General features: G+C 38.0%; 1 long non-coding RNA gene across 1 annotated transcript; it reads right to left on the reverse strand.

Moving 5' to 3' along the window:
* Positions 1-5,353: 5,353 nt before the first annotated feature.
* Positions 5,354-11,628, reverse strand: LOC105812088. Its single transcript, XR_001137590.1, has 2 exons — positions 11,282-11,628; positions 5,354-5,561 (listed from the first exon to the last, which is right to left on the reverse strand). It is a non-coding gene; the product is annotated as an uncharacterized LOC105812088 (long non-coding RNA).
* Positions 11,629-13,398: the final 1,770 nt, after the last annotated feature.

A 13,398-nucleotide genomic window follows, 5' to 3' on the forward strand; every position in this document is an offset into this window, starting at 1 on the left:
ATGACTTCCTCAGGGTCACACAGCTAGTTGGTGTCAGGGTTGGCAGTTTGAACCCAGTCAGCCTTGTTCCATGTCAGGATGCTACAAAGCTCCTCTGTGAGCACAGGTGGATGAGCAAACACACACACACATTCACACTGAGACACAAACATGCTCACCGAGAGCTGAGGAACAAAAGGACCTGAATAAGATACAAGTGAAAGCAGACTTTCCACTGCCAAGTGGGGGTGCAGAAAAGGGACAATTGCTCAACCCAGTCTCATGCCACGTGTCTTAGGTAGAAAAGCAAGAGGATCTAAAGAAGAGCCCTCAGCAAGGTACATACAGATATCCAAGGCTAGGAGCTCCTGGTCCCTCATTATACCCATAGATGCATAACTTTTGATTTGTCCAGAATAGAGACTCTTAATCTCTAGAGTGTAGCTTTTGGGGACTACAAAATAGCCACTGAAAGGTGAGAGTTCAGTATATTTGTGCTTGTGAACTTTTATCTTTACACAGAATCCGTAACTTTTATCAGACTCTCCATGGGTGTTTGACACCCAAAAGTTTAAAATCCATTGATCTAGAGTCATAAATCAATTGTATCAATAGTCTGAAATTTGAACCTGATTACTGCTTTTAAGATTTCAAATATTAAAGAATTCCCACACTTTTTTGATGGTTCTGTAAATTGGTACCAACTCTTCAGAGACCAACTCAGCAGAGTCTATCAAAATATAAAGATATATTCTTTTGGGCAGCAATTCCCTTTACGAGTATCTGCCCTACAGAGATACCTAACCATGTATGTGTATATAAATATATGTAGAACAGTGCACTGTATCCTTGTTTATACAAGTGATAAGTGGGAAATAACCTTAATGTTCTTGAATAGAATAATTAATGAAGCAAGGTAAGGAATAGTCAAATTTGGGATATTATACAGCAGTTAAAAGGGATGAGATAAGCCAGGCGTGGTGACACGCACCTGTAGTCCCAGCTACTCAGGATGCTGAGGTGGGAGGATCGCTTGAGCCCAGGAGTTCAGGTTACAGTAACCTATGGTTGTGCTACTGTACTCCAGCCTGGGTGACAGAGCGAGACCCTGTCTCCACCCTGCAAAATGAGGATGAGATAGATCTATTGTACTACGTGTAAAGATGTAAAGATCTTTAAACATATTATTAAATGAAAGGAAATTTTTTTAAAAAATGGGTAGTTTGAAAAAAGCTTAGAAGTTATATGTACCTTGTAATTATAAATGTATAGAAACAAGCCTGGAAGACTAGTCTAAATCCTAAACTGTGAATGAGACAGGAGTGAACGTGGGAGCTGAGAGGTAGAAAGATGAGGGGAACTTTCACTTTTCAGTCTGTTTGCTTCTCTAATTGTATCTTTATGAGCAGAATTCATTTATCTACCACTTACATAGTTGAAAAGTAAAAAATACCAACAAAACTTGTACTGGACTATAACACAGATCTTTAATTTACCAGGCAAACTGATGTTTCTTTCCTGTAACCTAAATTTTCTATATTTCTGGTGATAGTTAAAAGTCATGTACATTTTTGACGTCAGTTCACTAGGGTCCACCAAAGTCATCTTCACAAAGTAGTATTCTTAGATGACTGTTTGTTCTGTAGATCTTCGATCTCCAACATGATGTCTAAAGATCCCCAATGGCGAGAGTGATGATGATGATGACAGCCATGATGAGAGGTAACAATTACTGAACTCTAGCTATAACTCAGGCACTGGTCTAAGTGCTTTCTAGGTACTAACTTATTTAATTCTTACAACCACTCTAGGAGATAGGCACCACTACTATTCCCATGTTACCAATAAGGAAACTGAAGCACAGAGAGGTTGAGTGATTTGCCAAGGCTGCACAGCTCCAGAGAGGCCAGGCTGGGATTCCTGTGGTCTGGCTCCAGAATATGTACATCTCACACTGATGCTCTTGCGGGTCAAACCCACCTTTCCAGTGTCATTATTCGCTTGGCTCCAGTCTTCCCACTCCCCAACGCTGCGGCTTTGCCACACAGCGCTCTTCAGTATTTGTCAATCTCCCCTCGTTTCTGAGGAGCGTGGGCTTTTACACAATCCCAGGAGGCACAGCTTGGAGCTGCCTGGAATGCAGAGGACCTGCTGCGTGCATCTCTGCCTACATCATAGCCTCCAATTTCCACATCCTTTCAAGGCTTTCTCATCTGCGAAGTCTTTCTTGCTTTCCTCAGCCTGACTGCCTTCTCCCCACTCTGTTCCCAAAGCCCCTTTGTCACTTATCTTACAGCGGAATGCCCCACTCTCTCTTTTAGAAGCCTCTTGGATATTCATATCTGTCTTTCCCACTAGACTCCAAGTCTCTTATGGGAAGGGTCACTTCTTGTTCACTCTGTACAGTTCTTACCTTAGTAACATATTTTTGAATCTATTAGAATTTGAAAAATTGTCAAGAAGTATACTTAATATTTAGATTATTAGAGTTAGACAATTAAAAGATTGACGAGCAGAGTTTTATGTTTGTATATAGGAACTTGGCATTTCCATTTTACTAAACAAGAGTGTTTGAAAGTTACCAGCAAAAGTAAGGGTTTCATGTGTCACACTTTGGAATAATAATAATAATTAATAAGGATGCTAATAATAGTAGTAATAGATGACATTTATTTAGCACTTACACTGTACCAGTGTTTTAAGTTAACTATTTCACTTGATATTCGAACAAATGTTTGAGGTTGACACTATTAAATCTCCTTTTTACAGAGAACGCTCAGGCTTAGATAGGCTCACAGAGGTAGTCAGTGTCCAGGTGAGAAATCGAAGCCCAGCAGTCCTGATTTCAAAACCCGGGCTCCCCTCATGGATGCTGGCTCCCAATACCTTGCAATGAGGCATCAGGCAGACTTCTGTAACGGGTCTACACTGGGCTGGGTCTGAAATAACAAGGGTTCTGATCCTGACTCTTCGATTCATTATGTTAACTTAGGATTGTCCTTCAATTTCTTTAGGTTCCATTTGCCCAGATTGCTGGGGTGGGGTGAAGTAGAGGACCAGTAAATACATACAAGATTTTTCCCACCCCCAGTTCCAGAGTCTGTGATTCTCAGAAGCCAAAGCCTCTTCTTTGATGTTTACCAAATGTTACATATGGTGCATGTCAAGAGCTGTGAAAATTTTATTTAATCCACTGTGTTTATTTTCTCCAACATAAAGGTGAAATATTTTTACATTTTCCCAATGCATTTCTCAGTAATAACATAGCCAGTAAAAATATTTTTGTTCGTGTAGAGCAGTGCTATTATGTCTTAGCCAAAGAAAGAGCACACTCTTATATAACAGTGGAGGGGGGAAAAAAGGCCTCATTTGTTATCAAGAAAGAGCCGCAAATATAGCAATTACTGTACTGCCCTTCCCCTAATTTGACTTAAATTAGTGACTTTAAGTTATCAGAGGATATGAAATATACAGTATGTGCACATAGGAGACAAAAATATTGCTCGCTAGTACCTACGTTTATGACATTAATCTATCTCTCAATGATCTAATATAAAATAAACCATTTGAAAGCAATTTCATTGAAATACTTTCAGAAATGTTGAAATGAAAATATTAATCTTTTGGAAGTGTCATTTTGGGATTTTTTTTTTTTTTTTATCCCAGGAAGATGGGTTGGGGAATACTGAGAATAACGAAACAGTTAAGAAGATGAAAAACCAAGAGATAAAGATGTCAGACTGTAACAAAGAGTGCCCCTTTCTTTTACCTTTCTCTTTTCCTCCCTCCTGCTCTCCCCCTTCCCTTTATTCTTCCTTTTATACTTCCCTTTTTTCACAAATGTTATGGAAAACCTATGTTATACTAGGCACAGACATACAGATGTAAAACAAAATAAGACTTTGTCCAATGGAGTCTAGGGGTTTTCTATAGAGGTGAGTTGGATTCCCTGGGGTGGGTCCAGGTGTGGTGACAGGGCTGGAGGGTCATACTGAGCCACTCGTGGATACCCACTTTAGGCTGGTGCCTGTTCAACAGGTCCCCCCTGCCCGCCCTCTTGTGCAGTCATACTCTTGCACTTTAGGGTACTTTCTTCCTTCAGTCTAACTTTCTCATTAACCACAAATCAATAAATCAATAAATAATAAAGAGAGCTGATTTTAGTCTTCCCAGAACATTGATGTATGTTTCATATATGTAATTAAAGTCTTCCCAGAGAAATATAATTGGGGCTGGGGATTGTATGAATTTTTCTATCTCTGGAACATAGGTATATTTCATACCTCCCTATGTAGTTTCTTTATGATAGGAAAAAAAGATAGTTCTACTTTAAGTATGATTAAAATTCTTCATTGACTTATCACCTCACTTAGAGTAAAATGCCATCTGCTCTCCATGGTCCAGCATGATCTGGTCTCTCCACCTCTGCTTCATCTTGTCTCTCTCTACACCGTGAATGTACCTTGAACATGCCAGAGTCTTTTCTCAATTAATCTTCTCCTACTAAAGTGTTGATTTCCTTTGCTGGGATTATATCACAGTCTCTACATTGTTTGTGCTTGTTTACTTGTTTGCTTTTTGTCTCCTCTACAAAATGTAAGGTCCTTGAGAGACCTTGTCTCTCTTGTTGGCTACTATATCCACAGAGCCTAGCATAGGTGCCTGGTATGTGTTTGTGGAATAAATGAATGAATGAACAAATGAATGGGTATACTAATTTGAAACTGAGAGGAAAACAGAATGGCCAGTATTATATAAGATGGAATAAAGTGTTAAGGGAGTCAGTTTGAGGTGACACAGTTTGGGTTCAAATCATAGCTTTATTGCTTACAAACTGTGTGACCTTTGGGAAATTATTTAACCACTCTGTGCCTCAGTTCTAGAGAATGAAAATAGTAATGGTATCCACCTCAACATTTATTGTGATTATTAGATGTAACACATCTAAAGTACTTCACTCAATACATGCTAAAGAATGGGCAGGAAGTCCTATATTCAAGAACTTCAGAAATGCTATCAACCACTAGGATTTGAATGCCAATGGAAGTTGGGAAGTTGGTTGTTCTGTTGCTTTTTGCTTTGCCCAGTGTGAATCTGAGCACTAGTAGCCGCTGCGAGAGCTGACCACTGTGCTCCCTCCCATATGGTTGGCCTGTGACCAGTGCACATGCACATGACCCTGTCTGTCTTTTCCAGTAGAAAGGATTGAAGGCCATTGTCACAGGAGTGCAGTATGGAGTTGGCTCTCACTGATGCTATTTCACTAACAGTGCAGAGGAAAAAAATCACAGTGCATAACTCAGCGAATGCCTGCCCAACTGCCAGCGTCGTAGCATCCAGGGTTTGCCAGGCAGAAATGACAAGACATTGACAATTTTTAGACTCCACACTGGAATTTGATTTGAAATCAAGGTTTGTAACTGGCTGAAAGTGATTCGTCAGTTCATTTTTGCAGATAGATGAGCAGTCCCTTGTTTCCTTGGAAACTCGGACCTGAGCATATGTAGCTGAGAATGTGCACCCTCATGTTTGCAATTGAACAGAGACAGGAAGAGTTTCTCCCAAGAGATTCAATATGTTGCCTTAAACAGAAGAACCAAGAATAGGAGAGAATTGCCATATTAAAATCAGACTCTCCAGACAAGGCTAGATCTCACAAAACATAGTCATTCCAAATAAGAGAGACAGACACTCTGATAATCTGGCTCTTGTTGGGTTAGCAATTTCCTTTATTTGCATAACTTGTTTTTTTCTGAATTGAAAAGGTAAATATGTTTCTTGATGTATTGTTTCGTATACATTTATAATGTCTAATGTTTATACGCTTAATCCTTGGGGATCTTCACCAGCTAAAAACAAGCTCTAAGCTCTTAGTTCTATATAGTGGCATAGAGAGATTAATCCTTGCCCTGGAATATTTGTGATATACATTAGGTAATGGTAGACTTTTTAAAGAAAATCTTAAATATAGCATACTCTTTAGTTCCTAAGATGTTCCCAGTGCTGCCTCTGGTGTATGTTTGGGGGCTTGGAATGCTCTGGTACTTACATGTTTGCCCACAGTGTATTTACAATGCCTGCTACTTTCCACTACTACTAATAGTGCCTTAATGTTAGGCACCGTGCTGGACCCTGTAGATACCTTCTTTCAGATTCTCTTGTTTTTTTTTCCCCATTTAGCAAATGAGGAAATGTATGCTCAGAGCAGTTAAAGCAAGTTGTCTGTGGACACACCATTTTTTGGTGGGGAGACCAGAAGTTGAATACAGATCTCTCTGATTCCAAAACCTGTACCTGTTACTCAAGACCAACTTCATCTACTATGATAAACAGAGTGGAAGGATGCAACGATCTGTTTAATTAGTATTCTGGTTAATAAAAAGTTCAGATATACAGATATATCATTTATCATTTATTAACCATCAAAATATTATAATAGGGCAAGTGAGAGCTAAGGAAAGAGATATTAACTCCCTGTGGGGGAAAAACAAGCCACGTAAAAGAGTCAGAGCTGCTACAAAGTAGTACGGAGATGGTGTGAAGCCATTCTCCTGCTTCCCTTGGGTCTATGGCTTGAGACTGAAAGACCATGTGTGAGGCATAGAGTAGAAGAGGCTTCCATTTTTTTGTGAAAGATGATGTTGAAGGTCTCTTTCAGTTTTAAGACTATGAATCTGGACAACAGAGACCCAGAGTGAGTGGGATCTGGTCTTTGCTGATTCAGAAGGTGACTCAAGCCTTTTCAGTACCTCATGGACATCACTGTGATCATCAATAATGATCCTGAGATGAGAAGAAATGTTAGATTTCTGGCTAAAAGAAAGCCAGCTAAAACAAGTCTTTTTATTTTTAATTTTTTTTAAACTATTGCCAGCAACCAAAGTTCCCTCTAGATCAGGGATCTGCAAACTTTTTCTTAAAGGGGCAGTTAGTAAATATTTTAAGTTTTTCAAGGTTTTTTTTGCTCTGTGTAGTCTCTTTCACAACTACTTAGCTACTTACCCTATATTAACCATTATAGAGTAAAAGTGGCCATAGATAATATGCAAATGCGTGAGCATGACTATGATACAATATAACTTTATTTATAAAACAATTTGGTGGTTTTTAATTTTCCAACCCCTGTCCTAGATTAAACATCCCTAAATTTTCATATATATATTTCCTCCTCTGGTGCCTATACAAAGAGCAGACCCCAAACCTAATCACAATGGTTTATGATCACCTAGGAGTCATTTTCTCTTTATCATAGATAGATAGTCATTTTCTCATTATCATAGATAATGCAATCAGAAAAGAACCAATAGAATAAGTGTATTTGCAAGTAAGTTCCCACATCTAAAAAAGTACTTGGAAAAGGAAAGAGTTCTCAGAATTGCCTCTGGAAAATTAACTAGGATCTTCAATTGATCTGAAATTATCTCCAAGGATTTAGTTGACACACAGCCAATGTTCAGTATGATGACCATGGCCAAAAATTATTTGTGAAAGTGACTACAAATGAATTTAGAGGAAATTGTAATTTTTCCCTTTAGTTATTTAAATGGTAAGAAGCCCATCAAAATAATGACAAATGGTATGGCTGACTGTGCTCCATGGAAATGATGGTCAAATAATGCAGTGCCTGAGCACCTCTGACTAATTACCTCGGTGCTACAGTGACAGATAGTTTAGACATATTGAAGTAGCTATTGATAATGCACATGGAAAATGTGAATGTTCTTCAAATTTCTGACAGCAGAGATGGACACTGAACTCCTGGTTTAAATGGAGAGCTCATGGCTTCTTTCAATTGCTACAGCTTCCTCTGGATTTAGCTTATTTCAAATCCACTGAGCAGGAGCTAGAATCAGCCAGGGTCTTTCTGTGGGGCATATTTTTTTTTCACTCCTAATTAAGAATATTATAAACCACTTTTTTCCTTCTTAAAGGAAGAAAGCCTGTCGTCAACTCACTTCTGATTTTAGAATACCTAACATATGAAGAATGCATGTCCACACCCCCAGACAATTCTGCAGAGAGGAGATGCTTGGGTGGGGACATATCTGGAGTTGCTACTTATGAACTGTGAAAATCTGGACGAGTCGTGTGATTTCTCAGCCTCATTTTATTTTATTTTATTTTTGAAATTAGGCCAACAATATGTAGCTTGAAGGCCATAATGGTAGTTAAAAATATAATCTATGGGAAAGCATTCTATAAAATAGATAAAACCATGACTATTATTGATGTTGGTAAAAAATTAGAAAGATAAGTATATTAAGAATATTTAGGCCAAATGAAAATTAATGAAATAGAAAATCAGTCAACTCTCCTCCTTCCTTAAAAAAATTAAAAATCGCTTTAATAGAATCAAAATAATTAATGAAGTAGCCAGGTGTCATAGCCACAATTTTTGTACTAATAAGGATTCTACTACATGGGATTTCTCTAACTCTGGTTCCATTTGGAAACCTTTCAGAGAAATTGGATTACTTTCTTGACTGAGTATCTGGGGGCTTTGCCTTTTGACATTCTGTCCAGAGGGTTTATTGGTTTAATCTCAGACTGTTCACTGAAATGTGGCTACTTTGAAAAATGTTTACACCCAAATACTTAAGTTAATAATTCTGCTTGTGCCAAATTATTTTTGTCTGTTTTTTGGTGAAAGAAAATCCAAATTCAAAGTTTTAGGTATACAAGGCTCTGAAAAATCTCTTAATTTTTTTCTGTTAGCTTTTCAAGTGCAAGAAATATGGAGTTATTAAATTATAGTGTTCTATCTGAAAACTCGCTATTTAGTTAACTAAGACAATTTAGTTAATGAAGTACCAAAAAGATAAAAAATAATATATATTATGGTATATAAGAATCACAAATTATATAACCATATATATAATTAGAATCAGGTAGTATTAATAGTATATCTTGGCCTTAAAGAAAAATTCTAACGTATTATTGCTTAAATATGAATGCCTTCACAAACTTCTTTCCCTTTACCATCTGTCTCCAGACGACTCACAGATCTTTGGTTCATTTCCCCACTTAGGTTCAACTCCTCGGTAATTGCAAATTCATAAACTCTGCAGTTTATTCTGTAATAAACTATGATTCTTCTTTTTGTTGTTTTTACATTAGAAACAGAGCTAATGTTTATTGAGCTCGTATTCTGTGCAAGACACTATGTTAAGTACTTTGCTTGATTTTGCTTTTTTCATTTTATCTTTATAACAACATTCTGGGGAGTAGATATTGTTATTGTTATCTTAAAGATAAGGAAACTAAAGATTAGAGAGTAAAATTGGTTAAAGACATACATTTAGTGAATGGCATAGCCAGTGTTCAAATCTAGGATAGTTAAATATGAAAACTCAAATTCTATTAATAATCTCTTTTTTTTCTTTTTTTATTAGTGCCCCTCAATCTATCTCTCTTAATGTATCCCTTGAACTTATGAATTTAGAAACTACCAATCAGAATGATCTCTTGACGTATATATTTAACATATGTATACATCCTATATAAATATTGTCTCTGTACATTATATTATATATTATAATATATAGTACACATATCATTGTACATAGGTATATATGTATCTGTAATATACACCTATATATGCATTATACACACACATATATATTTTATGTATACATAAATAAAATTCACCAGCTCATTGCAAGTGCAGCATAGAATTTACATGGTCACTTACATGTGTTCTGCATTTCTACAAAAGAGTCTGCAATGAAAGCCATTAAATAGGATGCAATTTGTAAGCCTTTCATTAAATAATGATTCTCAGCTGGATTTCTGAGAAGGGATTATTAATGCAACCATATGTAACTAGCATTGCAAGAAATTAGTGTTGCTGATTTAGTCTTGAATCAACCATTTTAAGCTATGCATTAGACTCTTTGCTGATACAGTTCTGTGTCAGAAAACTTAGCACAAATTATGGGCTGAATATAACCATGTTCAGAGTATAATTTTTTTGTGAAATATCACTAGTTCTTCAAGTTTCTTGGGTTTTCTAGGAAGTGACCAAATCCATACGCAGGAAGACAAAATGGTGCTACTCCAGGTCCAATGGCTAGTTATTAATCTGTAACACGTACGCTCTTGGGCATGAGGTTAGGATGATAAGTCCAGTTTCAGATGCCAACCCAAAGCTGGGTTTCTAGACGGGGAGCTGGAATGAGTTATGGTGTGGGTGTGGATGTAGTGTGTTAAAAATCTCCAAAGCCCTAATTTGGTTGCCAAGGTTTGAAAATACTATGAGGCATTTTTGAGTTTTCTTGGAAACTGTGTTACCAGGCCAGTTCTACAACATTTTCTCCAGGACTGAAGCACTGAAGGACGCTGTTGTCGTGTTTATTTTATTAGTCACAAGAGGTGTTTTCATAACAAAGATTAAGTCATCACTCAATGACAGTCAGGATTTTAGTTAAAAGAGATCATGAGAGGAGAGAAAGCAGAATTCTAAATAAAACTAGATAAGACATGTCTTGCAGGGAGGGAGATACCGGGAAACCATGCTAAGAAGCTTTGCTTGGACATACTGGTTTGTGGCCATTCCAATGTCTAAAATATCCACTTTGGAAAGAACTCTATGGAACTTACACCATGATTGCATTTGATTATTATTTCTCTTAATTTCCTTTTATTTTATAAGAACTCCTCTTCTCCACTTTTAATCTGAGTAGCCAGTTATTTTTATTCTGAGGAGTGTATGTGGTTAATTACTACCTCATGATATGGTTTAACTTGCACACCAGTTAGATCTAGATACTTGATTAGATTATGATTTGAATTTGTAGTCAATAAGACTCATAGGTGGTGCTGTGTGCTTCCTATTGCATCACACCAATACGCATATATATTGGGTTGATCAATGAGTGCCTTCCCAGGTGATGTCAGTCTGCATCCATCCATTATAAAATTTCCCATCAACCTTTCACCAATGATTTTGGCTACAATTCATGAAGGCTTTCTCAATATCTTATTTCATTGCGGCAGGGGGGTGGTACTAAAATCTTTTTGAATGAACAAAGTCTATTCCAGGAAAGGTAGAACATGAGGTGGGCCACACCTCCTGAGAAATAGCCATGGGCACTGGACAGGAACAGTGCAACAATACAGAGCAGATGGACAAAATGACTCAAATGGGAAAGCTTATAAGACATTGTCAACATTTTCAAGTACATTTTATAAGCATATTTGCTAGTATTAGGCAATAGGAGAATCTCCAGCCTGTGGGGATGGCCAAAGCCTCAAAACGAAGTAACTAAATCAAAATGAAGTGTCAAGGACAGAATGGACTTACCTTCTTGCTCCTTGGTGTAGCTTCTGATGGTGTCCAGGTGGTTTCAGTCTCATTCAAGCCTCCAGCAAAACTCCAAGGACAGTAACGAGGTGACTGTTATATCTTTTTAAATGAATATTGTACACATACTTCTTCCAAGGCAAATATTTAGTCAAAACCAAACAAATTGTAGAGGCCAAATTGTCTTGCTGTTTCTTAGTATAATTATCCCATAATAACAGCCACCAATATAGGTGGTTTGAATGTCTTAAAAAATAAACAACTACCACCCAAAATAAAACAAAATAAACTAGGTTTAGGATCTGTTTTTTATCCATACCTCTCCTGTCTTTCTCAACTGGGGTTCCTCATCTCTACCACACAAAACAGAAAATGATTTCAATAATTATCCCAAGGTTAGTTCATAACTAGTAACACTTTGGATGTATAGGCTAAATCCACAAAACTTGCTCTTTCTCAAGAAAGACAGACATAGTGCCCTTCCTATTGCTCCACTTCCGGAACACTCCTGTTCTCTTTCCCTCTTTTATGTCCAATAGACTCCATATTTTTAGTAATTTTTTTTCTATTTTCCCTCTGTAGAATATAAGTTGTATCTTTCTTCTGTTTTGTTCCCTGCTGTTTCCCCCAATGCCTAGAATAGTACCTGACACATAATGGATATCTAACAAATATTTAAGGAACAAATGAATACTCAGGGACTTACATGAAATGTCTGAGTAACAAACACCCTGCCCATTTCTTTAACTCCATGCTCGTATATGTTGATAAAAATCTTCTCAGGTTCTCCTGTTTTGATCTTCAATATTTACATAAAACAATTCAAATTTATTTCTTGTTAAGTATAGGAACACTTGCCACTGAATTATTATGTGGATTCCTGGTAGTGCTTAGATGTGACACTCATTGTCTGTCACTTCTCACTCTGGACTGCTACTACTACAAAATCTGTTGTTGCCACTTGCTTTCCAGGTAGCGTTTCTGTAGGCTGTGCCCTTTGACCCTCCCTTCTCCTCCCCAGGTACAGACACAGCCCCTTCCTCCATTCCCCAGTTTATCTTAAGAGTCACACTGAGCTGCCATGGTTAAGCAGCTTTTCTAAAGATTTGCAGAGAGCCCAAGAGCCACACCACACAGACAGCTCCGGAGCAAGTGCTGCTAGTCATGACGTGTGTCGGTCATGCTCCATCTCAGGCGATCCCTCTGGCCATTTCTTTCCTTAGATGTAGGTGTCCTGTCACTTTTCTGGGGTCCACGCCCTCACCCACATCAGAGTTTCCTTTCTTTGCTTCTTTCTGTCTAAACACTTAGGTCCTCCCTAAGGCCTGGCCTTAAAACAGCCGTAAAATAAATAACATCAGAGAACTGTTGAAGTTTGGAGATAATTCCGCTTAGTTAATATCAGAATAACATCTCTGCCCATACAAAACACTTACATTTTACATTGCTGGGTGCTTCCCATAGCTGATGGTTTTTCTTCCAGATTAGACTCTAAGCCTTGCCTTTGAAAACCCACAGAGCCCATTTAAAAGTTTTCTCAAATAAAAACAAATCATTCTCATTTGATAAACTCTGCTGCCACTTTTAAAGTGTGACATAGTATACTTATTTTGCCTCTGGGTTCCCTCCAAAGAGCAGAAACTGAGACATTTTTTTGGTGGGGCGGGGGGGGAAGTGGTTCTAGGGAACAAGAAGTGGGACTGGAAGAGAGAAATAATTGAGCAGGCTACCAATGTGGGTCATGAACTTGATTCCACTGGTACTTTCTGAGGAGCTACCAGACATGTTCCAGAATTGTCCCAAAGAATGGGAAGGAAAAACTTATTTACCAGCTTCTTGCAGTGACATAATGAACTCTGGCACTTGAGACATTGCATGTGTGTCAGGCCAGTGTCACTCTGTCGGAAGACCCCCTTATGCCATTGGGCTGCATGAGGCACTGCAGGTTATCCCTGTGCAAGACGGGCTGCCATGGCTGTGGCTGAGGTTAAAGGCAGGCTGAGCACATAGAAGGTGGTGCCCCAAGTTATTAAATATAAAATCTAACACTGAGCAGGGACTCAGAAATCCTGGTTTTGCAATCCCATTCTGCACCATTACTGGCTGCATAACCTTGG

This window comes from Propithecus coquereli, unplaced genomic scaffold (assembly GCF_000956105.1).
Source record: "Propithecus coquereli isolate 6110/MARCELLA unplaced genomic scaffold, Pcoq_1.0 Scaffold243, whole genome shotgun sequence".
NCBI classification, from domain to species: Eukaryota; Metazoa; Chordata; class Mammalia; order Primates; family Indriidae; genus Propithecus; species Propithecus coquereli.